The sequence below is a fragment of the Lissotriton vulgaris genome, chromosome 5 (assembly GCF_964263255.1).
Source record: "Lissotriton vulgaris chromosome 5, aLisVul1.2, whole genome shotgun sequence".
In the NCBI taxonomy this organism is placed as follows: domain Eukaryota; kingdom Metazoa; phylum Chordata; class Amphibia; order Caudata; family Salamandridae; genus Lissotriton; species Lissotriton vulgaris.
In genome coordinates, this window is record NC_141693.1 from 1,147,200,918 (window position 1) to 1,147,228,397 (window position 27,480).

General features: G+C 45.0%; 1 protein-coding gene across 1 annotated transcript in view; it reads left to right on the plus strand.

Annotated features, from left to right (window-relative positions):
* Positions 1–27,480, plus strand: part of CCDC172 (coiled-coil domain containing 172) — a 651,707-nt gene that overhangs the window by 102,581 nt on the left and 521,646 nt on the right. The gene's annotated exons all lie outside the window — the stretch shown is intronic.

Below are 27,480 nucleotides of genomic sequence, written 5' to 3' on the forward strand. Positions count from 1 at the left end.
TGTGTTTAGGGACAAATAGGATAGAAGAATATTTTAAGTCACTTTTAATCCCCGTGGGGCATTCGGTTTGGATTGCGCGGGGGGCTTTGTCGGATGGGCCCTCCGTCTACTCCTCAATGGGGGGGAGACTGGTGTTGGGATCCTGACCTCATGGCCTGCCTGCTTAGTGGAAATGTTGGTTTGTGAATGAAGATTGTTTTTGATGGAATAGTATCAGTGTTGGGTTTTTCCTGCTCTGCCAGGGGGGGTTGAAGTGCTGATTGAGAATGTGATTCCGTGCCTATGAACCTCAGGGTGGGGGGGATCATTGGGTGGGGGCCTTGGATTTTCTGTATCAGGCTGCGGCTCTGGTCCCGCTGTTTGGGCACATGGCCCTGCTAGACCAGATGGGAAACTTGGGTCCCAGCCGCATGTGGAGGGTTTTTGACAGGGACTTTTGAGTAAGCCCCCTTTTGAGTCACTATGAATGACATTTCTATGGGTTGAGGGTGGTGATGGGGTGCTTGCACCTGCCTTTTTTGATGTCGTTAAGAAGAGAGGAAATAATTTCTGGGGGGCAGATGTTTGTTTGGCTTTAAGTGTATTTCTTTGTTTGCGCTGGCGTTTGCGCTCTCTCTTAGAAAGGGGTGGCATAGGGGCAGGCTGCGTTTCTGAGCTGGGAGGTTCAGAATACGCCAGGCTTACGTGCTGATCTCCTGCAAGAGGACTGGTGTTGTTTGCTTGCCCATTTGGGACCGGGGGTGGCGTCCTTGAGGGCGTACGACGTTGGGGAGGTTTTGTTTGGTTGTTGCTGTGGCATGTTTGGGGATCTTGATCCCAACTTGACTGGGACGCATATACAGGGGATGTCTGGAAACTATCAGATTCTGAGCACAGGTTTGTGAAGGTTTGCGGTTTTTTGTGTGGGTTTTTTTACGGGCCGCCTTCCTTCAGCTGCTTAACCTCGTCTATAACAGAGGAAAGAACAGCTGGCAGAGAAGAGAGCGAGTCTATAATGGGTGAGCAGCAGCAAACCGACTGTACTAGTTTTGTGGCTGATTGTGCATTTATGATTAAGTTATTTAGTTTATCTAGTTTATTGTCGATCCCTGCTGTAAATACTGCTAGCTTGTTCAGTAAGTCAACCTGCATGTCCAATTTATCTGAATGGTAGTTTAATGCTGTGACTATCTGTTGGAATGTTTGAAGCAGTTGAGGCCAAAGGCTCTGTGTTGTAGAAGCTTCTTGCTGATTGGTAACTTTCGAGGTTGGGTTAGGGGAAATTTGTGGATTTTTTAAAAAAAGAGACAGGTCTGCTAGGAGGTGATCGTTTGAGTCAGAGTTATGGAATGATTTAGATGAGGTTGTTATTGCTGTTAGTGGTGAGAGCAGGCATTGTTGTTCATTAAGCAGGACCGGGCTTCCCTTTGGAGGACTATTGGGATCCAGTTGAGGGGAGTTGACTATGTCGTTATTAGAGACCTAGTTGGGTTGCTTGTGAATTTGTGGGAAGATTAGTTGAAGGTGGAATGCTGGAATGACCTCCTTTGGGGTATTAGAATATTGAAATGACAGAGGAGGTGAGGAAACGAACTGCCTTGCTGGGGGGGGGGGGGGGGGGGGGGAGGGGGGGGGGTCCCTTATTGGCAACTCAGAGGGAGGTTGGGTGCAGTCTGCTTCTTGTTTGTTGGAGGCAACTGATCGGAGAAGCTGTCTCTGTGGAGGCTGATTGCTTGATAACGAATCTTCCGCCGTCCTCCCGCAACCCTCTAGGGCTGGTCTCTGATCATTAGATGCAGACCCGAAGATGAAGACTTCTGTGTCGGAGGCCGACCTTTTGGTGGTTGTGAAAAAGAGCATTTGCGGTGACTGCGTGTTTAACTTTACTGGTTTTACCAGTTGACCTATGTGACCTATAGTGCGGGGGTTCGTTGCCTCCGCGGGTTGAGGGTGAGAAGTGGCCATTGGTGAGACCGGCGCTTTTTTAAAATAGTCCAGTAGAGATCGGGGTTTTAACCAGCTAGTGGCTGGTGCCTTGGCAGAGTGCTTACTGTTCTTACTGGGGTGTTGCTTCCCAAGTCCGGGCAAATTTTGGTGCTTCGGTGAATCCTGGGTACTCGTAAGAGTGGTCTGGAGGGGTTCTTCTTGGACTACCTCCGGTTTAGCCCTCTTCCTTTTTGCTGCTGTAGTAGTGGTTTTTCTTACTCTCCCCGATCTCATTGCTTCTGTTGGGGGCCAGAGCGCAAGGGACCGCACGGGACCGGTGGTGATGAGACCGATGGGGTAGGGACTTCTTCCGGAACTTATTCCGGAGCCTCAGGTCTTCCCCTGGGGGTACTGCTGGCTGCTGGCTGTTGGCTGCTGGCACCTAGGTTGAGCGTAAGGACGTGGGGAGTGTTGGGATGCTGGGTCCCCTTTTTCCTCTCTGGCAGGTTTTTTCAAGGTATTGCTTGTCTGTCTCGTGTCAAGGAGGTTAGGTTGCCAGGTGCCAAGGTGCCCAGGTATCTGCTTTTGCTCCTGTTGTTGTGGGAGACGTGCGTATGGCTTCCCCCTGCTCACCCTACCCCTCCCCCCAGGGCCCCTCTGCTGCAGCCTGAGACCACCCGGTAGCAAGACCAACCACACCAGGGGCCAGGAGCCGTGGTCGGCACAGAGGCACACCCTCCCCCGATGCAAGGCTCCAGCCACGCGAAGGGAGGGGGTGTCTGTGCCCCTCTCACGGTCCGGTCTCCGGTAAATGGAGGATGCCCACCGAGTGTCTACACAGGAAAAGGGGGTCGGTGGCATAGGGTGCAGGGAGAGCGTGGGGTGGTGCCCAAAGTGGTTGACCTGGCGGGGGGGGGGGTAGCCCTCCGCAAGCGGAGTGAGCTTGACAAGGCTGGGGGTAGAACTGCCGCCTTTTGGTCCACCCCGAGCTTGTGAGCTGCTATGGGGGACACCACGGCGTCAGTGACTCTCGGGGAGGGCACGGGCCGAGTTGGCAATTGGCGATATTTGGCAGTGTTTATAGCAGCTAAGCTGAGCAGGGCGACGCACCATGCGGACCAGGGTGGAGCGCGGGGAGCAGTTGGAGAGGGCTCAGCCGGGGCTTGTGACTACTGTGAGCTGTAAACGCCACCGCTCCCGCCTCTCCCCCCCCTCGACTTACTTGCCGCCGCTGCTACTGCCGCCTCGTTTGCCACGGCCTTGCCCGCGGACCCCTCCAGTCACCAGTCGCCTAGTCCACACCGCCCTGGTCTGAGGCTCTAAAGCCTGGAGGCAAGGCTGAGCCTCCGCGTCTCACTCCTCGCCCGTCTGCTCGCTCAGCTCGCTCGCCTGCAGCTGACCACGCCTCCGCTGTCAACACTCACGTCGCGTCACCCCGCAGAGGAGGAGGGAAGTGCCTTGAGTTCCCCACACTGCTTGCATTACCCACGACAAATCTATGAACCCACCCACAAGTAAGCCCTTAAGTACCCTAAGGAAAGGGTTGGGTCGTACCAGGGGACCCTCCCAGGGGGAGGTCGGCACAGGGGGAGAGGTTACTCTCATTTCCTTTGTCCAGTTTCGTGCCAGAGCTGGAGCCAACGGCTCGCAGAGCTGGTTTGGCCTGGACTATGCATTGGGACACCATAGGTGCCCCTCATGCAGACTGAGTGGTGTTGGCAAGCGCACCAACCCGGCCCCAATACACTAAATCATGTCTGGGAGGTGGTCACACCTCCATGGCACTGGATGCCTATTGTATTTCCTTCCTCTGCTCGAGCTTGGTTCAGCAGCAGGAGGGTAGAATCGTGTCTCTGGTCGGCAGGAACCATTTTGTGTTACTTTCCACCTTATAAGGAGGCAGGGACTGATCTAGATCCGCTTAAACCCCGAGGAAGTCTGAAGCAAATTCGCCACTACGACAAAACACGTGTTGGCTGTGTAAATGTATAATTGCTGTATATGAATTGCTGAATAAGGAATCAAGAACGTTTTTGTGCATGAAAGGACACTTTTTTGGACGTAAGGACATTTACGTCTTTGAGTGGTATGTGTTTTGAGCCTCTGTCTTTAGGTTACATTTGAGTTGTTAGGTAGCCAACCCCTGCCCTAGAGCACCGTGCATTGGCTGGATAATCATTTATATTCCCCTATTGTCTTGTGGTAATCGTCCGTCTGGTTACTGGCCCCCGCTTTAAATTTTTACAACACACTAGTCTAAAAGATATCGTTTAAGAAATATAGCCTTATCTAGATTTGGGGGAATGGGGCGTCATTTAGTTTCCATATTTTACAAAGCCAAGACAGCTGACCTGACGCACCAGGCCCCCCTTACCCCTGCCAGTGCGGCCTGGGACAGGGAGTTTGGGATGCATATCATAGATTCATTTTGAGCAATGCCAGATTCATACTCGCCCACTTTAATTTTCTTCACCATACTTGCCTAACCCCGTTAACTCTGCATAAGATGGACTCATCCAGACCAGTGCATTACCCGTGCTGCCGGTAACTTGCTGCTTCTTTTCCACATTTGGTGTGGAATTGCCCGCCGGTTCATGCATTTTGGATGGGTGTGGTTGCTAAGGTATCGGCAGTTGTAGCTATCCCTTGCCTAGCAGACCTGACCACTTGCTTTGTGCTAGACATCTGAAACAGAAAAGGTCAGAACATGGCATTTAAATTCCTGCATCTGCTCCTGCTGCTGACAAAGCGCTAAGTAGCAATCACTTGATGGGAACTGTGGGTCTTAGTCTGGACTGTTTGGAGGGGGTTTTGGCTGAATGGGCGGAGGCAGAGGAGATTCGTCTGAAAATGGGTAGGCATGACGCCAAACTGGAAGATGATCTCGAGTTCTGGGGAGAACTGCTTGCTGATTTTTTAGATCCCTCAGACCCTCGGCTGGCACCCAAGGCAGGGGATGATGTTTTGTCTGAGTCCACCAATGCTTGATGTTTATGTGATGCGACCCTTCAGTATTTGTACCCTGTATGCCGAATAGGCGCAGGTATCTGTAACTGGGCATTGCTTTCTGTATATTACCCCTCCATGAATTTGTATGTGTACTTTATTCATTCATGCTACTTCTCCCTGTGAAGTGGTTGTTCATGGCATTTGTTGTTGTTGTTTACTTGTTGATATAAAAATGAAATGTCAACACCGAATAAAGGATTTCTGTTAGAAATGGGGTCTTTAGTTGGCAGTCAGTATACACCCTGCCCTTGTAGGGACCCTTACTCTAGTCAGGGTAAGTAAGATACTCAGCTAAGATAACTCCTGCTTTCCTCCTTGGTAGCTTGGCATGAGCAGTCGGGCTTATCTCGGAGGCAATGTGTAAAGTATTTGTACTGACACAGACAGTGACACAGTGAAAACACTACAGAAGGACTCCACACCAGTTTAGAAAACTAGCCACTATTTATTAGAGTACAACAAGACAAAAACGATATAAATCCAATGTACCTGAGTAAAGATATGAGTATTTCAAGAATAGATGTAAAAATACAGTTCCTTAAAAATCCAACTGTTCAGTGATACGTGTCGTACAGACACGCAAAAAAGCACCTTTTGGAAGTGAAGAGGCTTCCGGAACCTTGCAATAAAATACGAAGATGAGGCGTTGCTGGCGTAGGTGGGCGTCTGTTCCGAAAGTCCAGCAAAAGTCATTGAGGCCTTGGAGTCTTAAGTGCTAGGGATCGAGCTTCACGATGTCTAGGTAAGGAGCACTGGCGTCGGCGGGGACGGGGCTGGGATGTCATCGCGGTGATACGTCGTGCTCTTCACCGAGCAGTGCCCATAGCTTCGATGCAGGCAGCAGTGCGGCGTCGGTGCTGAGCGTTGTCATCAGCACACCCGGGGCTGTGATGTGAGAAGGGGCGATTTGTCGTTCTCTTCACGAGCGATGACCTTAGCCATGGAGCAGGCAGCAGCATCGGAGACGAGTTGGAATTGATGGCGCTGTTATCGGTACACCGAGGCTGAAATGTCATGGAGGTGATGCGTCATGCTCCTTGCGAGCTGTAACCACAGCGTCCGTGCAGGTAGCTGCGTTGGGTACAGCGTCTGGTTTGCTTTTCTCGTGGTTACAGCACAGCCACTCAGTTCCAAGGGCCCAGGACTGGTTTTGACACCCCTTGGAAGCGCATTGCTCACAGCAGAAGAGTCCCAGTGCTGGTAACAAAATGTGGATGAAGTATTTGATATCCCTGAGACTTCCAACAGAAGGTAAGCTCAACTGTAGCCCTTGGAGAAACTTGGAAAGCAGGACGTGGAAAGCAAAGTCCATTCCTTTCCCTGCCAAAGACAAAAGCAGCCAGCAGCAGGCCAACCCAGCAAAGTAAACCGCAAATTGGTAGTCCCTCCTGACAGCAACACTTCTCTTCTTCCTGGCAGATTGTCCTCAGTCCAGACATGTTCTGATTTTAGTGTGTCAGAAGTCCCATACTTATACCCCTTTCTGCCTTTGAAATAGGCAAATTTTAAAGGAAAGTCTTTGTAGGGTACAAACCCCTGCCTTTCACTGACCTGGCTCCAGACACACTATATGGGGGGGTAGAGACAGCTTTGTGTGAGGACAGGCACAGCCCTATTCAGGTGTCGGTGACAACTCCTCCCACCAGTCTAGCTTGCGAAAGTCTATCAGCCTGGAAATACCGCATCAGGTTTTGCAAGGTCTCCCTTTGTGTGACTGTCTATAGTGAATGCACAGGAGCCCAACTGTCATCCTAAACCCGACATTAATTCCACAGACAGGCAGAGGTACAGAATGGTTGAGCAAGAACATTTTCAGTTTCTAAAAGTGGCATTTTCAAACGGGCAGTTCAAAAACTAACTACACAAAAATATGTATTTTTAAATTACGAGTTCAGAGACTCCAGATTCCATATCTTTATCGGCTCCCAATGAGAAATTACACTTGAAAGATATTTTAAGGTAAAACCTATGTTACCCTATGGGAGAACTCGGCCTTGCAATAGTGAAATACAAATTTAGCAGTATTTAACTATTAGGACATGTAAAACACAACAGCGTATGGCTTACCTTTTAAATACACTGCGCTGCACCCTGTCTAGGGGGCTGCCTTGGCCCTACCTTAGGGGTGACTTACATGTAGTAAAAGGGAAGGTTTGGGTCAGGCAAGTGGGTGCACTTGCCAGGTCAAAATACAGTTTGAAACTGCACTCACAGACACTGAAGTGCCAGGTCTGATACACGTTTGCAGGGCTACTCATGTGGATGGCACAACCAATGCTGTAGGCCCACTAGTAACATTTGATTTACAGGTTCTGGGCACACCTGGTGCACTTTACTAGGAACTTAATTGTGAATCAAATATGACAATTTACACAGTGAGAACTTGCACTTTTGCACTGGTCAGCAGTAGTAAAGTGCCCAAAGTCCTAAAACTGCCAACAACGAAGTCAGCAAAACAAAGGAGGAAGGTGAAAAGTTTTGGGATAACCCTGCAAAAAGGCTCGGGTCCAACAATGTCTTAAAAAAAAAAACACAAAAGAAAAACCATGTAAAAGGGGCGGCTCGGTTTACCTGTTGGTGGTGTGATACAATGCAAAGGTGTGCTTTTCCAGAGTAATAAATTTACCTCCACGGGACCGTCTAAGAAACCAAGCTGCCCATTTTGTATTTATGGCTTTGTCTAGGAGTCCTCTTGAATGTGTAGGTGTGACCACAGGTGTGCTTCTCCCAAATAATTTGTTTACCCCACAATAACTCTCCGACTAAACGAGCTGCCCAATTTACATTATGGCTCTGTCTTGAAGTATTCTTGCAGGTATTGCTTACAGAATGCCTCGTTGAAGATCCCAAGATTCCACAGTTTCTATGAAGCTTTAGTCAGACAACTTTTGTCCTGATGAGACCCGAAGAATAACTACGGGTTGAAATGTTGACATCCCCATACTAAGTTGCTTTCAAAACATGTTATGGGTGCCAGGAGATACCATATATGAATAGACAGGATCTTCACTTGTGTTTGCTTAATATAAAATCATATACAACCTGGGGATCAGTTCTGTTTAGTGTTTTGTTCTATGTTGTTGTGTACATATTAATTCAGTGTCTGCGCACTCTGTAATCTACACTAATTTTGATGCTTACTGAAATTAATATTGTTCTAATTTTAAAAATGTGACCATCATCATGTAACGAGAAAACTCAAAGGAGAAACCCTTGTATGAAAAGGGAGGGGTTAGTTACACTAAGAAAAATATACGGAATCCCTTTTCATGAACTTTATTAAAAAGAAAGACTGCTATCTCTTTTTGATCCGTATTGAATTAGAATGGTGATGCATTTAGTTGTATCTAGGATTGTAACCGGACCAACAAATTTACAATTTCTGCACAGTACATAAATCTCTAGCATGCTAAAACATGATTCCAACTAAAGAGAATGTTAGGACAACAAACGTTATTTCTAGATTTATCAAAAGTTTATTATGTATTTTCAATTGCAAGACATTTAAACTTTCACATTTATTAAAAAAACAATTGTCATAGATTAAAAAACAATAATAATACAATGAAAAATGTGTCGACGCGGCGTTTCGGTGATTTGAATGGTCACCTTCTTCAGGACAATTTTCCAAGATTAAAAACCTCTTAATGGGGTGTTATGAAGTCGCTTTGGTCAATGGGCGATTTCAAAATCTGGAATTTGTTCCATCCTTTCTTCTTGTTATGAAGGTGGTTCCAAAAATAAGTGGGTTGTTTCTTTTAGTCAGTTTGCAGGCCACCTGGGTGAGTTATCAATCCTCACTTCTCAACTCCTGTTAATCACTTGGGAAGGACGGTCATTTGTTGTTTGTTACACCATATCCGATTTTTTGCTGGCACTTTCCGTGTCTGCAGTGAGGTTGTTCGTTGGGGTTTTAAACTTTAATAAACTGAGCTGTTTCTGGGGCAACTTATTTCCTTCGCATCCCCTTCTGTTCTGTCCACCATTTAGTACAGTGTGGGGACTATCATGCACTTGTCAATCCGTGAACAGAACACCTACCACGTTCTGACAGAGGATAAAGGTGTTGAGCAGGCCATACGCTAGTACATAATTTCCTTAGGTAGAGGAGAAAAAAAGTCTACGGCTGCTTGCCTAGTAAAATAGTGGCCCATGGAAGGTAGGTATCCATGCACAACCAATGAAAGGTTTACCTTATGACAGTTCCACCTCAGTCAGTTTCCTAATACTTCACTTTTGTAGGGTACATAAAGCAAGTAGGAAAGCATAGGGCTGGCTGAGATGATTACTGGGGACAGTAAACATGACTACTTCCTCTTTCCTTGGTTAGAGCAGACTCCACAACAATGACATGGTTGAGTATTTTAGGAGTTTCAGGAATGCAGTCAGCAAAGTGTCGATCATGCAGGCTTGCTATATACTCTAGAACATATGAAGTGGAGGCTGCTATTATGGCAAAAAGACTTTTAATGACTATCAAGTAAAAGGCAAGGAAAGACATGAACCTTCCCATGGTGGTCTGACGATAAAAAACACATACATTGTATGTTGCCATATAGATCAGGTGGGTAAACCACTTCATATACCAAGTGCGAGTTTTACAACTTGCATTGTATGGCTAAAGAACCTAGTCATTCTTATCCACTGCATCCATGTACTTGTTGTAATCGAGTATACATGTGTTCTTGTGAACTCTGTAATCTGACCCCCAGACCGTGACTGGGGAAGTGCTCTCATAATAAATTGTAGTGACCACATACACATCACCGCCTAATAGAGAACTTGATTGTGAGCAGTTCATTGGAACTCAATGCAGTCCTCTGGGATTTTTAGAGCTTCTTACAAACAAACAACAAACTCCTGTAGAAATCCTTTGCTGCAACAATGAGGTACAGTATGCCACAATGCCAGCTTTGTACAGCTCACTGAATAGTTCTACTCCTGTATAGAAGTTGTCCACATAAAGGTTATACCCTTTGTGAAGGAGTGACTGGACAAGTTCTTATACAATCTTTCTTGTGACTCTTAGCATGGGAGGGAAACCAACAGTGTTTAGAGTGGAATCCTTCTCTGTATGCGATTTAAAGATGTACACTTAACAAGTGGAGCTCTCACACAGTATGTAGAACTTGATTGCATAGTGAGCTCTTTTTTTCTTGCAATGTACTGCATGAACCTCTGTACCATTTATACAGGATCAGGACTTATTGATGGCTATATTCTTTCCAGGAGTATAAATCTCTGGAAAAATGGCAGACAAATGTTCCACAATAGGCCGAATTTTGAACAACCTGTCATGGTCTGGATGGTCTTGGGGTCGCGCAGCAGAATTATCAATGAAAAGCAGCTTTAACTGGAATTGCAAAAACTGATCTCTGCTTTTGTATGGTGCGAAGATGGGTGTTACCCAAACCATACGAGTAGACCATATAAGCTTGATTTTATTTATTTCTTGAATTTATAAGGCACACAGCTACCCGGAGGTTTTCTGGCGTCAAATAAAAAGTGTGCTAACCCCATTTCGAACTTAAGGCCCAAAAATGTCTTCAAGTCTGCAAGTGAAAAGGGAGTACACTCGTGTGCCCTAGAATGAGGCCCTTGTGTGCCTCCAGGCTCCCTCAGAAATTGTTCGGCATGCAAATGTTTTTGCTGCACCATTTGCTTAAGGAAGTCAACATCCGGAAAGAGTTGGACATAGTCAATTGGCAAAAAATTGCCCACATCAACTTTACATCCAGTGTTGACCGTGACCAGTGGGATTTAAGCTGAACTAAATTGGAGGTCTGCCAAGAGAGGACTCCGTCTGTATCTGCCGCTGCACGTGCCCACTCCCATCCAAATGCAGAAATAGGCAACTGAAAGAGAACTATTCAACCTCTGTGCAGGCGCTTCCACTACGTGCAAACATATTGCCAGAATTATCCCTTTCCATTAATACAAACTGCATATATTACATATATCTACCATCTGCTGCATGATGTTCAATATGTGGCATATACAGTAGATATCTTTTTTCAAGAAATGTGTATTCCTTCTTGGGAGGCACAATCTGTCTTGCAGGGGAAAAGACATTGAATTTTTTTTATATATGTTATAAGGCCCCAAAGGGTCGACCACCTACCTACATTTCTTTATGTATTTTTGGGGGAAATGTGTGGGCCCCTTGGGGGGTGCGATTGCCCCCACAAGGGAAACCCATTTCCCTCAAAATATTTGGGGCCCACAGGGGGTCACCATATTCAAGGTGGACCGACCAAGATCCACAGCCAAGAAACTGTTTCAGGAAGGCCTCATTGGAAAGAGGAAACTCATCCCCTTACCAATGTTTTCCCTGAAACCTGGGGACTCCTTTTTAGGCATTTTTTCCCCACAGGTAGGACCTCTTACCTGCGCCTTTCCCCTCTCCTGTGGAGAATCTGTGACGTCCAGACGCCTCACGTCGTGCTCATGACACGGATGTTCGGGATGGGCAGAGACTTACACAGAAACAATTTCGTGTCTCCCCCATTCTTTACTTTAAAAAAAGGAATCCTCGAGTGCAAGCACTGGAGGATCCTTTTCGTCCCTCCCCAGTGCTGGTCACTGGCCGGCACTGGTGAGGAATTGCAGCCGGCAGCACTTATGGGGTTAATGGATATGATTGATTTAAAACAAATTACAGCACTTTCAAATTTCTCGGTGGATCTTACACTCACGTTTTCTTAAGGGGTAAAGGGTGTGGGGAAAAACACTTGTTTATAGTATGACACTAAAAGGCACATGCAACAAACATAAACATTTTGCAGAGGACTGTATGAATTGAAATGAAATTAAATATGGTATTTGTTTGGGCGCACACCTACTCAAGCTAGAGTGTCCTGGCGTCATAGACAGCTGGGGAAAAGAGTGAAAAGGACCCAGATTAATGATTAAAAAGCCAAGTTTTCAAATTCTTCCTGAAGGAGTGAAGGTCTGTATTTAGCCTCAAGGCCACCGGAAGGCTTCTCCGCAATTTTGCGCCTCGGAAACCAAGGATCTGCCACCAATACCGGCCAGGCATATCTTGGGCATGCTGGCCAGTTTGGCATTGGTAGAGCGTAACTGTCTCTAAGTGGTGTAATGATTGAGCCGTTTCATTAGGTAACCAGCTCCCACGTTATGGAACGCTTTAAATAAGTTGGTCAGCGCTTTAAAATCTATCCGATCTTTGATGCAGAGCCAATGTAAGGATGTAAGAATCAGAGATATATTAGATCTGAGTTTCGGTTTAAGGATGGCCCTGGTTGCCGTGTTTTGAACCACTTATAAATGCTGGATCAGAGATTCAGGAAGACCAAGGTACAGGCAGTTGAAATAATCGAGCTTAGAAGTCCCCACTACGATCTTCCTACTTTCCAGCGAAGGAAGTGGCAGATTTCTTTTTAGCATTCCGAAACCTGTGCCAGTGAGATTTTGAATCTGAGATCAGATAGAAAGAGTTCTGTCTTAACACGATTCCTACGTTTTTGGCTTGCTCCTTTTCTATAGGTGCAGGTGGCAGTTCCACGGGCCACCAGGAGCGCCAGTCAGAAGTAACTGGGTTTCTGAAGAAAACCACTTCCGTTTTGTCCGGATTACACTTTAGCTGATTTATCTTAAACCAGTTAAACACTTTCGTGAGACATGCACCGATCTTTGCCCCATCCAGGTCGAAGCCTTTATCACAGGAGAAGATCAGCTGCGTATTGTCAGCATAGGAAACAATATTTGCACCCTCTTCCTCTACCATGGATGCCAGAGGGGATAAATAAATAGTAAAGAGGGTGGGGCTGAGAACGGAGCCCTGAGGGACACCCTCATCAGAGGCCGGCACCGGCAATGAAAACGGAGGGAGCCAAATATCCTGAGATCTATTACCCAAAAAAGAGGAAAGCCAGGTCGGGGCCGTCCCACATAGGCCGATGTCTTTAAGCCTATTTAGGAGCCTTTCATGTGGGACCGTTTTGAAGGCTGGCAACAGATCATGCAATATCAGAAAGGTCTTTCCTCCCTGGTGCAGTTTGCCCCTGATGTACTCTGTAACTTCCAGCAGGGTGGACTCGGTCCTGAAATTCAACCTAAAGCCAGATTGGGATTCATGGAGAAGCACCCCCCTCTTCAATGTGTTTTTGCAAGGCCTTGATTACATGCTTCTCTAATGCCTTAGAGAGATCCGGAAGCAGAGAGATCGGCTTATAATTCGCCGGGTCCGTCGGGTTGGCGTTGGCCTTTTTATAAATGGAAAAATCTTTGCATGCTTCTATGATTTTGGCATAATGCCTGTAGAGAGTAAGGCATTTAAGAGCTGATGTACTGTAGGGTGAATTGTGGGGGCTAGTAAGGTCAGAATGTTTGCTGGGCAAGGGTCGGACGGAGAACCCGACTTAATGCTTTTGAGAAGGGCCATTGACTCGTCCGGCTGGAGCTCAGGGAAAGCATGTAAGGTTGGTGGATCCATATTCTAAAATGTGCTATTATTATTATTATAAAAGGCAGCTCATCTTCCGGAATGTTAGAGAAAGCTTGTTAGATCAAGGAGATCTTTTCATGAAAAAATTGGGCAATCTGCTTTGACCATGCATGACTGTGCATGGCCCTTCATTTAAACTACCCTTCGGTGAAGTGAATGATTTGACTATTCCAAAAATGTCTTTACTTTTATTCTTGGCAGTATTAATCTTGGATTGGAAGAAGTTTGTTTTGGCTGCTTTTACCAAAAAGTAATTACTTTTTATGATTTCTTTGTACACTTTCCTATCTTCAGGCAGGTAGAGTTAACACAATTTTTGCGCCCTTTTCTTATAATTCCTTTTGCTGGCTCTGAGAAGATCACTGTACCAGGGGGCTGGTGCAGCCGATCTCTTTGAGGAACGGAAACAATCGGAACAACTGCCTCGATGTTAGACCAAAGCCAGGAGTCTATTTGAAGGGCATCCGAGGCCGGGGTATAAAACAGCTCAGGTCGAGAGCGGTCTAGGGCGTCGGCTAACTTAGGGCTGGGTATTTTATGGAAGGCGCTATAGCTGGATGCCTCTGGCCCTGCAACTGCCAGTAAGGGATATCGAATTTGAGAAGAAAGTGGTCAGACCAAATGACAGGCAGAGGAGGACTGGCTGATAAGTCAAAATTATGAAAGATTTGGTCAAGGGTATGACCTTTCTCAAGGGTAGCTGAGGCGATAGATGTAAGCATCTTAAAGGTCAGCAGCGCCTTCAGCAAGAAAGTGGCATGGGGATCATTACCATTCTCCATGTGTATATTAAAGTCTCCCATGGTAAGGCAATCTTTGTATGTTAGGCCCAAGGAGGAGATAGCAGAATTTAATGTAGTGGAGGTCTGTAAAGCAAAAAACCTGTGATGCTTTGATGAGGGGATAGAATACAACGGAAAGCTAAGAACTCTGTGTTCTCTATGGTTTCCGTCAGGATGAGGGAACAAGCTAGAAAATGCTTATAAATCATAGCAACCCCCCCCCGTTCCTTACCACCAGAACGATCCTTCCTAAGGATATTATAGCCCATGGGAATGGCTTCAGCGATCGTGGTGTTTGAAGCGTCTGACAGCAATGTCTCCGTAAGAAATAGAAGTTCAGGCTTTTCATCTAATAGTAGGTCCTGGATATATAACGCATGTTTTTGCATGGAGCGACAGTTCACAAGGATAGCCTTTATATACTGAGTCTTCCTCATGAGATTGCTCTGATTTTTCCTGTGCGGGGTCCTGGGTGCTGGGACCCCAACCTGAGGAAGATGCCAATCACACTTATTGCAGCGGAAATCAGCCTCTACGCTTAAGTCAGCCGCACTACACAGGTGTGGAGAGGGGCCCCTAAGAATAAGTGGATCTTCCTTACTAAAACACATCAGGAATGGCTCACTACCAAAAAGTTGGGCAGCCTGGCCTGCGCCAGACGCCTACGGGACGCTGAAGGGTGCAAACAGGCTTGCCTGTGGCATGCCTGTGGCATGCCTGCGGCGTGTCCGCTGTGTGCGCATGCTGCACGCATCGGTTTGCATCTAAATATATAGCCCGAGCAGACTGAACGCGCAGAGGAGGAAGTGGAAGCTACAGGGCGGAAATGAAGCGTCCTATACTAACAAGCATTTGCAATGCATAAGGTCTCGCATTAGGAAAGTTTGAGCGATTGGTATTGTAAATGACACATTTTTTATTTATGTGTTGGTTTTGAAAATAGCAAAAATAATAGCTTTGTCATTTACAATGCCAATAGTTATAACTTGTGACACCTATAGCATTTGTAATGCAATATGTGTTGTATTCATGTGACTTAGATGTATTGATATTACAAAAAACAATGGCTTTTAATTTTTTTAATAATTAATACTTAAATAAAAGTTATTGTAATTTATAATGGCAATAGCTTAAACTTTTGTAAATAACTTTTGTGAAGAATATGTTCAGTGTATTTTATTGTGACGAAAATCCAAGAACAGAAGGGAAATACTAACCTCTTTTTGTGACATTTGTAATAAAGCTTGAAACATTGAGAGAACATATTTGACCCAGTTGTTGTTGAATGGTTGCACAGATTGATGCTGTGATGGCGCTGAGTGATGTTGTGGTGGTGACTAGTGATGCAGTGGCATTCAATGATCCTGTGGTAGCGCATAGTGATGTTGTTGTGCCCCTTAGTGATGCTGTGGTGGTGCTGAGTGATGCTGTGGTGGTGCGATAGATAGAGTGAGTGGGATAGATAGATAGAGTGAGGGCGATAGATAGATAGAGTGAGGGCGATAGATAGATAGAGGGAGGGCGATAGATAGATAGAGGGAGGGCGATAGATAGGGTGAGGGCGATAGATAGAGTGAGGGCGATAGAGAGATTGAGTGAGCGAGATAGATAGATAGATAGAGTGAGGGCAATAGATAGCTAGACAGATAGATAAAGTTATGGCGATCAGTATCTAGATAAATAGATAGATAGAATGAGGGCAATAGATAGATAGATAGATAGAGTGAGGGCGATAGGTAGATAGAGTGAGGGCGATAGATAGATAGCGAGGGCAATAGATAGATAGAGTGAGGGCGATAGAGTGAGGGCGATAGATGGAAAGAGAGATAGAGTGAGGGCGACAGATAGATAGATAGAGTGAGGGCGATAGAGTGAGGGCGATAGAGTGAGGGCGATAGATAGATAGATAGATAGATAGATAGATAGATAGATAGAGTGAGGGCGATAGATAGATAGAGTGAGGGCGATTAGATAGATAGAGTGAGGGCGATAGATAGCGTGAGGGCAATAGATAGATAGATAGAGTGAGGGCGATAGAGTGAGGGTGATAGATGGAAAGAGAGATAGAGTGAGGGCGACAGATAGATAGATAGAGTGAGGGCGATAGATAGAGTGAGGGCGATAGATAGATAGATAGATAGATAGAGTGAGGGAGCTAGATAGATAGATAGATAGATGATAGATAGATAGATACAGTGAGGGCGATTAGATGGATAGAGTGAGGGCGATAGATAGAGTTAGGGCGATAGATAGAGTCAGGGCGATAGAGTGAGGGCGATAGATAGATAGATAGATAGATAGATAGATAGAGTGAGTGAGGGCGATAGATAGTGAGGGCAATAGATAGTTAGATAGAGTGAGGGTGATAGATAGTGAGGGCAATAGATAGATAGAGTGAGGGTGATAGATAGATAGTGGGGGCAATAGATAGATAGATAGAGTGAGGGCGACAGATAGATAGAGTGAGGGCGATAGATAGAGTGAGGGCGATAGATAGAGTGAGGGCGATAGATAGATAGATAGATAGAGTGAGGGTGATAGATAGATAGAGTGAGGGTGATAGATAGATAGTGAGGGCGATAGACAGATAGATAGAGTGAGGCTGATAGATAGATAGATAGATAGATAGATAGATAGATAGAGTGAGGGCGATAGATAGACAGAGTGAGGGCGATAGGTAGATTGAGTGACGGCGATAGATAAATAGCATGAGGGCAATAGATAAATAGATAGAGTGAGGGCGATAGATAGACTGAGGGCGATAGATAGAGTGAGGGCAATAGATAGATAGAGTGAGGGCGATAGATAGATAGAGTGAGGCCAATAGGTAGATAGAGTGAGGGCGATAGATAGATAGCGTGAGGGCAATAGATAGATAGATAGAGTGAGGGCGATAGATAGAGTGAGGGCGATAGATAGATAGATAGAGTGAGGGCGATAGATAGAGTGAGGGCAAAAGATAGACAGATTGATAGATAGAGTGAGGCCGATAGATAGATAGATAGATAGATAGATAGATAGATAGATAGATAGATAGATCGATAGATAGATAGAGCGAGGGAGATAGATAGATAGAGTGAGGGCGATAGATAGATAGTGAAGGCAATAGATAGATAGATAGAGTGAGGGCAACAGATAGATAGATAGAGTGAGGGCGATAGATAGACAGATAGAGTGAGGGCGATAGATAGCTAGCGTGAGGGCAATAGATAGATAGATAGAGTGAGGGCGACAGATAGATAGAGTGAGGGCGATAGATAGAGTGAGGGCGATAGATAGAGTGAGGGCGATAGATAGAGTGAGGGCGATAGATAGAGTGAGGGCGATAGATAGATAGATAGATAGATAGATAGATAGATAGATAGATAGATCGATAGATAGATAGAGCGAGGGAGATAGATAGATAGAGTGAGGGCGATAGATAGATAGTGAAGGCAATAGATAGATAGATAGAGTGAGGGCAACAGATAGATAGATAGAGTGAGGGCGATAGATAGACAGATAGAGTGAGGGCGATAGATAGCTAGCGTGAGGGCAATAGATAGATAGATAGAGTGAGGGCGACAGATAGATAGAGTGAGGGCGATAGATAGAGTGAGGGCGATAGATAGAGTGAGGGCGATAGATAGAGTGAGGGCGATAGATAGAGTGAGGGCGATAGATAGAGTGATGCCGATAGATAGATGGATAGATAGATAGAGTGAGGGCGATTAGATAGATAGAGTGAGGCCGATAGATAGATAGACAGATAGAGTGAGGGCGATAGATCGATAGACAGATAGAGTGAGGGTGATAGATCGATAGACAGATAGAGTGAGGGTGATAGATCGATAGACAGATCGAGTGAGGGAGATAGATAGATAGATAGATAGATAGAGTGAGGGCGATAGATAGATAGATAGATAGGTAGATAGATAGATAGATAGATAGAGTGAGGGCGATAGATAGATAGATAGATAGATAGATAGGTAGATAGATAGATAGATAGATAGATAGATAGATAGATAGATAGATAGATAGATAAATAGATAGATAGTTGTGTGTGTGGTTGTGTGTGTGGTTGTGGTTGTGTGTGCGTGGTTGTGTGGGTTTGGTTGTGTGAGTTATGCTTTGTTTTGCTATGCTATGTTTTGTTATGCTATGCTATGTTTTGTTGTGTTTGGTATGCTATGCTATGTTTTACTAGGCTATGATATGTTTTGTTTTGTTATGCTATGTTTTGTTGTGTTTTGTTAAGTTATGTTATGTTTTGTGTTTTGCTATGTTTTGTTATGCTATGTGTTGTTGTGTTTTGTTATGCTATGCTATGTTTTGTTATGTTATGCTATGTTTTAATATGCTATGCAATATTTTGTTTTGCTATTCCATGCTTTGTTTTGTTATGCTATGATATGCTTTTTGGCTATCCTATGCTTTGTTTTGTTATGCTATGCAATGCTTTGTTGTGTTTTGTTAAGCTATGCTATGTTTTGTTGTGTTTTGCTATGTTTTGTTATGCTATGTGTTGTTCTGTTTTGTTTTGCTATGCTATGTTTTGTTATGTTATGCTATGTTTTGTTATGCTATGAAATGTTTTGTTATGCTTTGTTTTATTATGCTATGCTATGTTTTGCTATCCTATGCTTTGTTTTGTTATGCTATGCTATGTTTTGTGTGTTTGTTATGCTATGCTATGCTTTATGCTTTGCTATGTTTTGTTGTGTTTTGCTATGCTATGCTTTGTTTTGCTATGCTAGGTTTTGTTATGCTATTTTGGTATGCTATGTTTTGTTATGCTATGCTATGTTTTGTTATGCTATGCTATGCTTTGCTATGCTTTGCTATGTTTTGCTATGCTATGCTTTGTTATGCTATGCTATGTTTTGTTATGCTATGTTATATGTTGTGTTTTATTATGCTATGCTTTGTTTTGCTATGCTATGTTTTGTTATGCTATGCTATGTTTTGTTGTGTTTGATATGCTATGTTTTGCTATGCTATTATATGTTTTGTTTTGCTGTGCTATGTTTTGTTGTGTTTTGTTAAGCTATGCTATTTTTTGTTGTGTTTTGCTATGTTTTGTTATGCTATGTGTTGTTGTGTTTTGTTATGCTATGTTTTGTCATGTTATGCAATGTTTTGTTATGCTATGCTATGTTTTGTTTTGCTATCCTATGCTTTGTTTTGTTATGCTATGCCCTGTTTAGTTTTGCTATCCTATGCTTTGTTTTGTTATGCTATGCTATGTTTTGTTATGCTATGCTATGTTGTGTTTTGATATGCTATGCTTTGTTATGCTATGGTTTGTTATGCTATGCTATGTTTTGTTGTGTTTTATTATGCTATGCTTTGTTTTGCTATGCTATGTTTTGTTATGCTATGCTTTGTTATGCTATGCTTTGTTATGCTATGCTTTGTTATGCTATGTTTTGTTATGCTATGCCAAGCGTTGTTTTGTTAGGCTATGCTATGTTGTGTTTTGTTATGCTATGCTATGTTGTATTTTGTTATGCTATGCTATGTTTTGTTGTGTTTTGTTATGCTATGCCAGGTTTTGCTATGCTTTGCAATGCAATGTTTTGTTATGTATGCTTTGTTTTGTTGTTATGCTATGCTATGCTATGTTTTGTTGTGTTTTGCTGTTTTGTTATGCTATGCTTTGTTTTAAATTATGTTATGCTATGTTTTGTTCTGCTATGTGTTGTTGTGTTTTGTTATGCTATGTTTTGTTATGTTATGCTATGTTTTGTTGTGCTATGCTATGTTTTGTTTTGCTATCCTATGCTTTGTTTTGTTATCCTATGCTTTGTTTTATTATGCTATGCTTTGTTGTGTTTTGCTATGATTTGTTATGCTATGCTATATTTTATTGTGTTATATTATGCTATGCTTTCTTTTACTATGCTATGCTTTGTTATGCTATGTTTTGTTATGCTATGCTATGCTTTGTTATACTATGTTTTGTTATGCTAAGCTTTGTTTTGTTATGCTATGCTATGTTGTGTTTTGTTATGCTATGTTTTGTTGTGTTTTCTTATGCTATGCTATGCTATGTTTTGCTATGCTTTGCAATGCTGTGTTTTGTTATGTATGCTATGTTTTGTTGTGTTTAGTTATGTTATGCTATATTTTGTTGTGTTTTGCTATGTTTTGTTATGCTATGCTTTGTGTTATGTTATGCTTTGTTTTGTTATGTTATGCTGTTTTGTTCTGCTGTTTTGTTGTGTTATGTTATGCTATGCTATGTTTTGTTTTACTATGCTATGTTTTGTTTTGCTATTCTTTGTTATGTTATGCTATGGTTTGTTTTGTTATGCTATGCTATGTTTTGCTGTGTTTTGTTATGCTATGTTTTGTTATGCTATGCTTTGTTTTATGTTATGTTATGCTATGTTTTGTTCTGCTATGTTTTGTTGTGTTATGTTTTATGATGTGTTATGATTGCCCACACAGACGCTTAAGGCTGCTCCTGAGCGGTCGTTTTTATTTGAAACGCTATTTTAAAACCTTTAAAACATAATACTGCAATTGTGTATTGAATTTCCCCTTGTGTCCGCCCCCCCCCCCTCGAGCCATATTTTGCACACCTTAGGGGTCGATAATTCTCATTAGGACACGCCAGCACTTTAAAATCATTTTTCCCCGCTTCCCAGGCGCAGCTTGGCCGTCCTCGAGGCTAAGTCACCGGGTCCCGGGTTGTTGGTATTGGCGGCCATCTTAGGTTGGGCGCTATTGAACGAGCGCTCTACTCGCTCTATTTAAGGAAGGGCTCTCCACCAAATCGGGAGATTGCCCACACAGACGCTTAAGGCTGCTCCTGAGCGGTCGTTTTTATTTGAAACGCTATTTTAAAACCTTTAAAACATAATACTGCAATTGTGTATTGAATTTCCCCTTGTGTCCGCCCCCCCCTCGAGCCATATTTTGCACACCTTAGGGGTCGATAATTCTCATTAGGACACGCCAGCACTTTTAAATCATTTTTCCCCGCTTCCCAGGCGCAGCTTGGCCGTCCTCGAGGCTAAGTCACCGGGTCCCGGGTTGTTGGTATTGGCGGCCATCTTAGGTTGGGCGCTATTGAACGAGCGCTCTACTCGCTCTATTTAAGGAAGGGCTCTCCACCAAATCGGGAGATTGCCCACACAGACGCTTAAGGCTGCTCCTGAGCGGTCGTTTTTATTTGAAACGCTATTTTAAAACCTTTAAAACATAATACTGCAATTGTGTATTGAATTTCCCCTTGTGTCCGCCCCCCCCCCCCCCCCTCGAGCCATATTTTGCACACCTTAGGGGTCGATAATTCTCATTAGGACACGCCAGCACTTTTAAATCATTTTTCCCCGCTTCCCAGGCGCAGCTTGGCCGTCCTCGAGGCTAAGTCACCGGGTCCCAGGTTGTTGGTATTGGCGGCCATCTTAGGTTGGGCGCTATTGAACGAGCGCTCTACTCGCTCTATTTAAGGAAGGGCTCTCCACCAAATCGGGAGATTGCCCACACAGACGCTTAAGGCTGCTCCTGAGCGGTCGTTCTTATTTGAAACGCTATTTTAAAACCTTTAAAACATAATACTGCAATTGTGTATTGAATTTCCCCTTGTGTCCGCCCCCCCCCTCGAGCCATATTTTGCACACCTTAGGGGTCGATAATTCTCATTAGGACACGCCAGCACTTTTAAATCATTTTTCCCCGCTTCCCAGGCACAGCTTGGCCGTCCTCGAGGCTAAGTCACCGGGTCCCGGGTTGTTGGTATTGGCGGCCATCTTAGGTTGGGCGCTATTGAACGAGCGCTCTACTCGCTCTATTTAAGGAAGGGCTCTCCACCAAATCGGGAGATTGCCCACACAGACGCTTAAGGCTGCTCCTGAGCGGTCGTTTTTATTTGAAACGCTATTTTTAAAACCTTTAAAACATAATACTGCAATTGTGTATTGAATTTCCCCTTGTGTCCGCCCCCCCCCCCCTCGAGCCATATTTTGCACACCTTAGGGGTCGATAATTCTCATTAGGACACGCCAGCACTTTTAAATCATTTTTCCCCGCTTCCCAGGCGCAGCTTGGCCGTCCTCGAGGCTAAGTCACCGGGTCCCGGGTTGTTGGTATTGGCGGCCATCTTAGGTTGGGCGCTATTGAACGAGCGCTCTACTCACTCTATTTAAACGGTCAGTCATGCCTCCGCGCAGCGGACGCGGGCAGCGGACGCGCCGGACCTGCGCCGGAGGTGCGCCGGAGGTGCGCCAGAGGCAAGCCCGTTTGCGCCCGTTCGCGCTCGGTCGGGCTCAGGGACCAGAACCTCTGAGCGCTCTTCTAGCTCTTTACAGACTTACTCCCGCCTGACTCTCCTTGCACTTAAGAGTATCTTGCCGCCCCCTTGCATTCATTCTATAAATCCAGCGGCATGCCGTCCTTTCTGTCAACACTGCCCATTTAGAACCACGGAAGCGGATATTAACACAATTAAAACAGAAGGTATCTTGAAAATGGCTTTGGTCAACTGCCGCTCATTACCTAAACATGCCTTTGAAATTTCATTGCTAATCCAAGATCTTGGACTTAACATTCTCTTTTTAACTGAAACGTGGTTGGGATCCACATCTGGCCCAGATATTGTCCAGGCTCTTCCTCCGGGATATTTGATACAACGCAGGGACAGACAACTTAAAGTTGGAGGAGGGATAGCCATAGTATGTAGGGAGTATCTAACCTGTCGTATGATCGACAGCTCCATCCCTGATTGTGAAAGTGCACAATTTGCCATCACTGTATCCCCAGAAGTGTCATTTTCTGGACTCTTAATTTATCGTCCACCTGGCGCTATTGGACAATTTCAGGAAGGAATTATCGAATCAACTATAGAGTTGGCTAGTAAGGTCTCCAATTTCATAGTATTGGGAGACCTGAATCTTCATTTCAATAATCCCTCATATACTATTGCCACTGAATTAACTAAGGATCTTGCGGCATGTGAACTGAATCTGATAGTCTCCCATTCCACCCACTCTAAAGGGAACCTTTTAGACCCTATATTTTCAAACATCGTGGATTTAACATCAGCCGAGCCATACCCTATTCCTTGGACAGATCATATGCTCATCCCCTTCACCTGGAATACACCCACACCCGGTCCAGCAAAACTGCCCAGTAAAACTCTGAGTAGGCGGTGGACAAAATTAGACATGAATGAATGGATAGAGGCACTGAACACGAGCGAACCCCAGGCCAATCAGGACATTGGCAGGGCTAATGTGGAATTTAACCAATGGATTGAATCATCATTGGATAAGGTGCTTCCAAAAATAAACATCTCAAAAAAGAAAGGTTCCACTAAACAACCTTGGTTTACTTCTGAGCTAAGGTCACTAAAACAAGAATGTAAACGGTTGGAGAGACAGTGGCGAAAACATTTTGAGGAAGAGAGAAAAACCAAATATAGACTCTCTCTAAAAAAATATAAATCTGCCCTTAACGTGGCCAAATCCACCTTTTTCGCAGAAAAAATAGAGATCTCTGCCAATGCCCCAAGAGAGATGTTCAAGATAGCTAACTCTCTGTTAAAAGCCCCCGACCCGCCATCACCACCACTCAGCACGGAGGAGGCTGACGCTCACTGCAACAACCTGGCAAATTTTTTTGCTGAAAAAATTCAGAAGATCCTCCTGTCCCTCCCCCCTCTATCTTTGGAAGAACCAATCCTTCCTCTGCCAGATGAAACTGATTTCACTCTGCCTTGCCTCTCTTTCTTCTCCCCCCTTAGCACTGAGCCTTTACCCTCACTTTTCAACTCTGTAAAAAGCGGATCCCCGTTAGACCCAGCCCCTATGAATATTCTAAAGCTGGCCCTGCCTAATATCAGTACACACATCATCCATCTAGTCAACACCTCACTTGAATCAGGAAGGGTACCCCAAGACTGGAAATTGGCCATGGTTAGGGCCCTGTTAAAAAAGCCTCATCTCGACCCCCAGGACTTTTCCAACTATCGTCCCATTTCCTTGCTCCCGGGCATCAGTAAACTTGCCGAGAAATGGGTAAATAAACAATTAGCATCCTTTTTGGAGACCCATAACCTACTCCATCCAACCCAAACTGGGTTTCGGAGAGGGCAGGGAACGGAGACGGCACTGTTGAGGGTGGTAGAGGATTCCAGGAGGATTCTGGACGCAGGTGGCAGCGCTGCCATTATCCTCCTGGACCTCAGTGCCGCCTTCGACACGGTGAACCACCGGGTCCTCCTGTCTCGTCTCAGAAAGCTGGGCGTCAAAGACAGGGCACTCAGGTGGCTGGAATCCTTTCTTGGTGACAGATCTTTTAAGGTCTTCTCAGAAAATAGCTGCTCTCCACTAATGCCATTACAGTGTGGGGTGCCACAGGGCTCCTCCCTTAGCCCCACACTGTTTAATGTATATATGGCGCCCCTGGCGGAAGTAGTAGCTCCCTTTGGGATCCAACTGGTAAGCTATGCTGACGACACCCAGCTAGTTGTCTCTCTCAATCAGGTGGAATCCGCCCCCTCCAGGCTTTGCCGTTGCCTGGAGGCAGTAGCAAACTGGATGGACTTGTCCCACCTGAAATTGAATGGAGGAAAAACAGAGCTGATGCTATTAGGAAAACGAGCCATATTCAATAACATGATACATTGGCCCCCTTGTATGGGTCCAGGACCTACCCCAAAGACCGAGATAAAGAGTCTCGGGTTTTGGTTGGATGCAGAGTTGTCATTCAAGACCCAGGCAAGGAGGACAGTGGCCACCTGCTTCGGACTGCTGAAAACAATTCGGAAAATCCTCCCTCAGCTACCCGAAGCAGCAAAGAAAACCATAGTCCAGTCCCTTATTCTGTCTAGGCTGGACTATGGAAATGCTATCTATCTTGGAGCCCCCGTGTCGGTTATCCGGCAACTTCAGGTTGTCCAGAATTCCGCAGCACGGTTACTTACGGGCACCAACCATCGTACATCAGCCAAGCCCGCACTCTGCACCTTGCACTGGCTCCCCATAAAGGAGCGAATCCATTTTAAGACACTCTGCACGGTCCATAAAACACTCTATGGGAGTGGCCCCCCCATTCTAGATGACATGATCAGACCATACAAACCCACCAGGAATCTCCGCTCGAACCAACAAAACCTGCTGATAGCTCCCAGGATCAGCAGAGCCCGCACAGGAGGTCGTCTGTTCTCGCACAACGCGGCTGGGTTGTGGAATGCTCTTCCTCCACCTCTTCGTCAGGAGCCTAACCTTCTTGTCTTTCGGAAAAAGTTAAAAACTTTTCTGTTTCCAAAAACTAGATAATTCAGATCTCCTTTTTTAATTCATCCCTGTCTGGTCAGTTTTAAGCGCTGGGATGCTCCCGAGTGGCCATGCGCTTTAAAAGAACCTTTTAATAATAATAATAATAATAATATGTTATGCTATGTTTTGTTTTACTATGCTATGTTTTGTTTTGCTATTCTTTGTTATGTTATGCTATGGTTTGTTTTGTTATGCTATGCTATGTTTTGCTGTGTTTTGTTATGCTATGTTTTGTTATGCTATGCTTTGTTTTATGTTATGTTGTGCTATGTTTTGTTCTGCTATGTTTTGTTGTGTTATGTTATGCTATGCTATGTTTTGTTTTACTATGATATGTTTTGTTTTGCTATGCTTTATGTTATGCTTTGTTTTGTTATGCTATGTTTTGTTATGCTATGCTATGTTTTGTTGTGTTTTGTTATGCTATGCTATGCTTTGTAGTGTTTTGCTATGCTATGTTTTGTTTTGTTATGCTATGTTTTGTTTTGCTATCCTATGCTTTGTTTTGTTATGTTGTCCTTTTGCTATCCTATGCTTTTGTTTGTTATGCTATGCTATGCTATGCTGTGTTTCGTTATGCTATGCCTTGTTTTGTTATGCTATGCTGGTGAGGGTGTGTGAGTGTGTGTGAGGGTGAGTGAGGGTGAGGGGGGTGAGGGTGAGGGTTTTTGAGGGTGATGGTGTGTGAGGGTGAGGGGGTGTGAGGGTGAGGGGGTGTGAGGGTTAGGGGGTGTTAGAGTGAGGGTGTGTGAGGGTGAGAGGGGGTGAGGGGTGTGAGGGTGAGGGGGTGTGAGGGTGTGTGAGAGTGAGGGGGTGTGAGAGTGAGAGAGGGTGAGGGGGTGTGAGGGTGAGTGGGGGTGTGTTAGGGTATGTGAGGGGTGTGAGGGTGAGAGAGTGTGAGGGTGAGGGTGTGTGAAGGTGAGGGTGGTTGAGGGGTAGTGAGGGTGAGGGGTGTGAGGGTGAGGGGTGTGAGGGGGTGTTAGGGTGAGGCGGTGTGAGGGTGAGGGTGAGAGGGTGTGTGAAGGAGAGAGGGTGAGTGAGGGTGAGGGTGTGTGAGGGTGTGTGAGAGTGAGGGTGTGTGAGGGTGAGGAGGTTTGTGAGGGGTCAGGGGGTGTGAGGGGGTGAGGGGGAGTGAGTGTGAGTGCCTCCAATGAATGTCGCTGCTTCGCCTTCTTTGAAAATGTTCAGTGCTGCAAATAGAGCATGCCCACCTAATTATCACAGCATGAGGCCCCAAAGTGATAATTATCACAGCATGCAGAGAGGCGCCCCACACTGCTGGAGCACTCAACTGCACATTAATTATAGTTGAGTGCTCCAGCAGCCTGCGGCGCCTGTTGACATGCTGTGATAAGTGGTGTCTCATGCTGTGATAATTGTAACTTGCGGCGCACAAGCTGTTCCACTGTGAAGCGCGTTCACAGACCTGAATCGGCTCGTGCCCATACTACAATCTGCTCGTGCACAGGTCTGTCTCCAGGTCTGTCTCCCTTGGAGGCAAACACGGTGACTATAAGTCTCGTTGGCGTTCGCGCTGCATCGCCAGCGAGACCTAAAAATGACATATTTAAAGTGTAATCCACTGTTTAAAATTACAGTATGTAAGAGGAAATGCTTGTCAACTATTTTCTAATTTTTTTGGCATCATTGGCAGATGAAGCAGAATGGTTGGGGAGCCTCAGCTAATTAATTTGTAGGGGCTGCAGACATTTATTACAAGAGAACAGCCATGTTGGATATTAGTTAGAACAGTGTTCTTATTGCTTTTTTCTGCTATGTCTTTATCGGCTGTACAGCTGTTTGATCAAATATTCCAGAATACTTAGGGGGTCATTAGTATATGTGGGGGGATCTACCCTACATCCTTCCATCCTTCACCCATTTACCCACCCATTTACCCCCGCCACATTAGTATGGCGGGGGGTACCACGGCGGACAGAAAGACCGTCCACCGCTTTTTCGCCCGGTCGACAAGTCGACTGGGCGGAAAAGGGTTTAATATGGTAGCGGTGTCTGCTAGACACCGCCAGCCATATAAGTATGGGGGCAG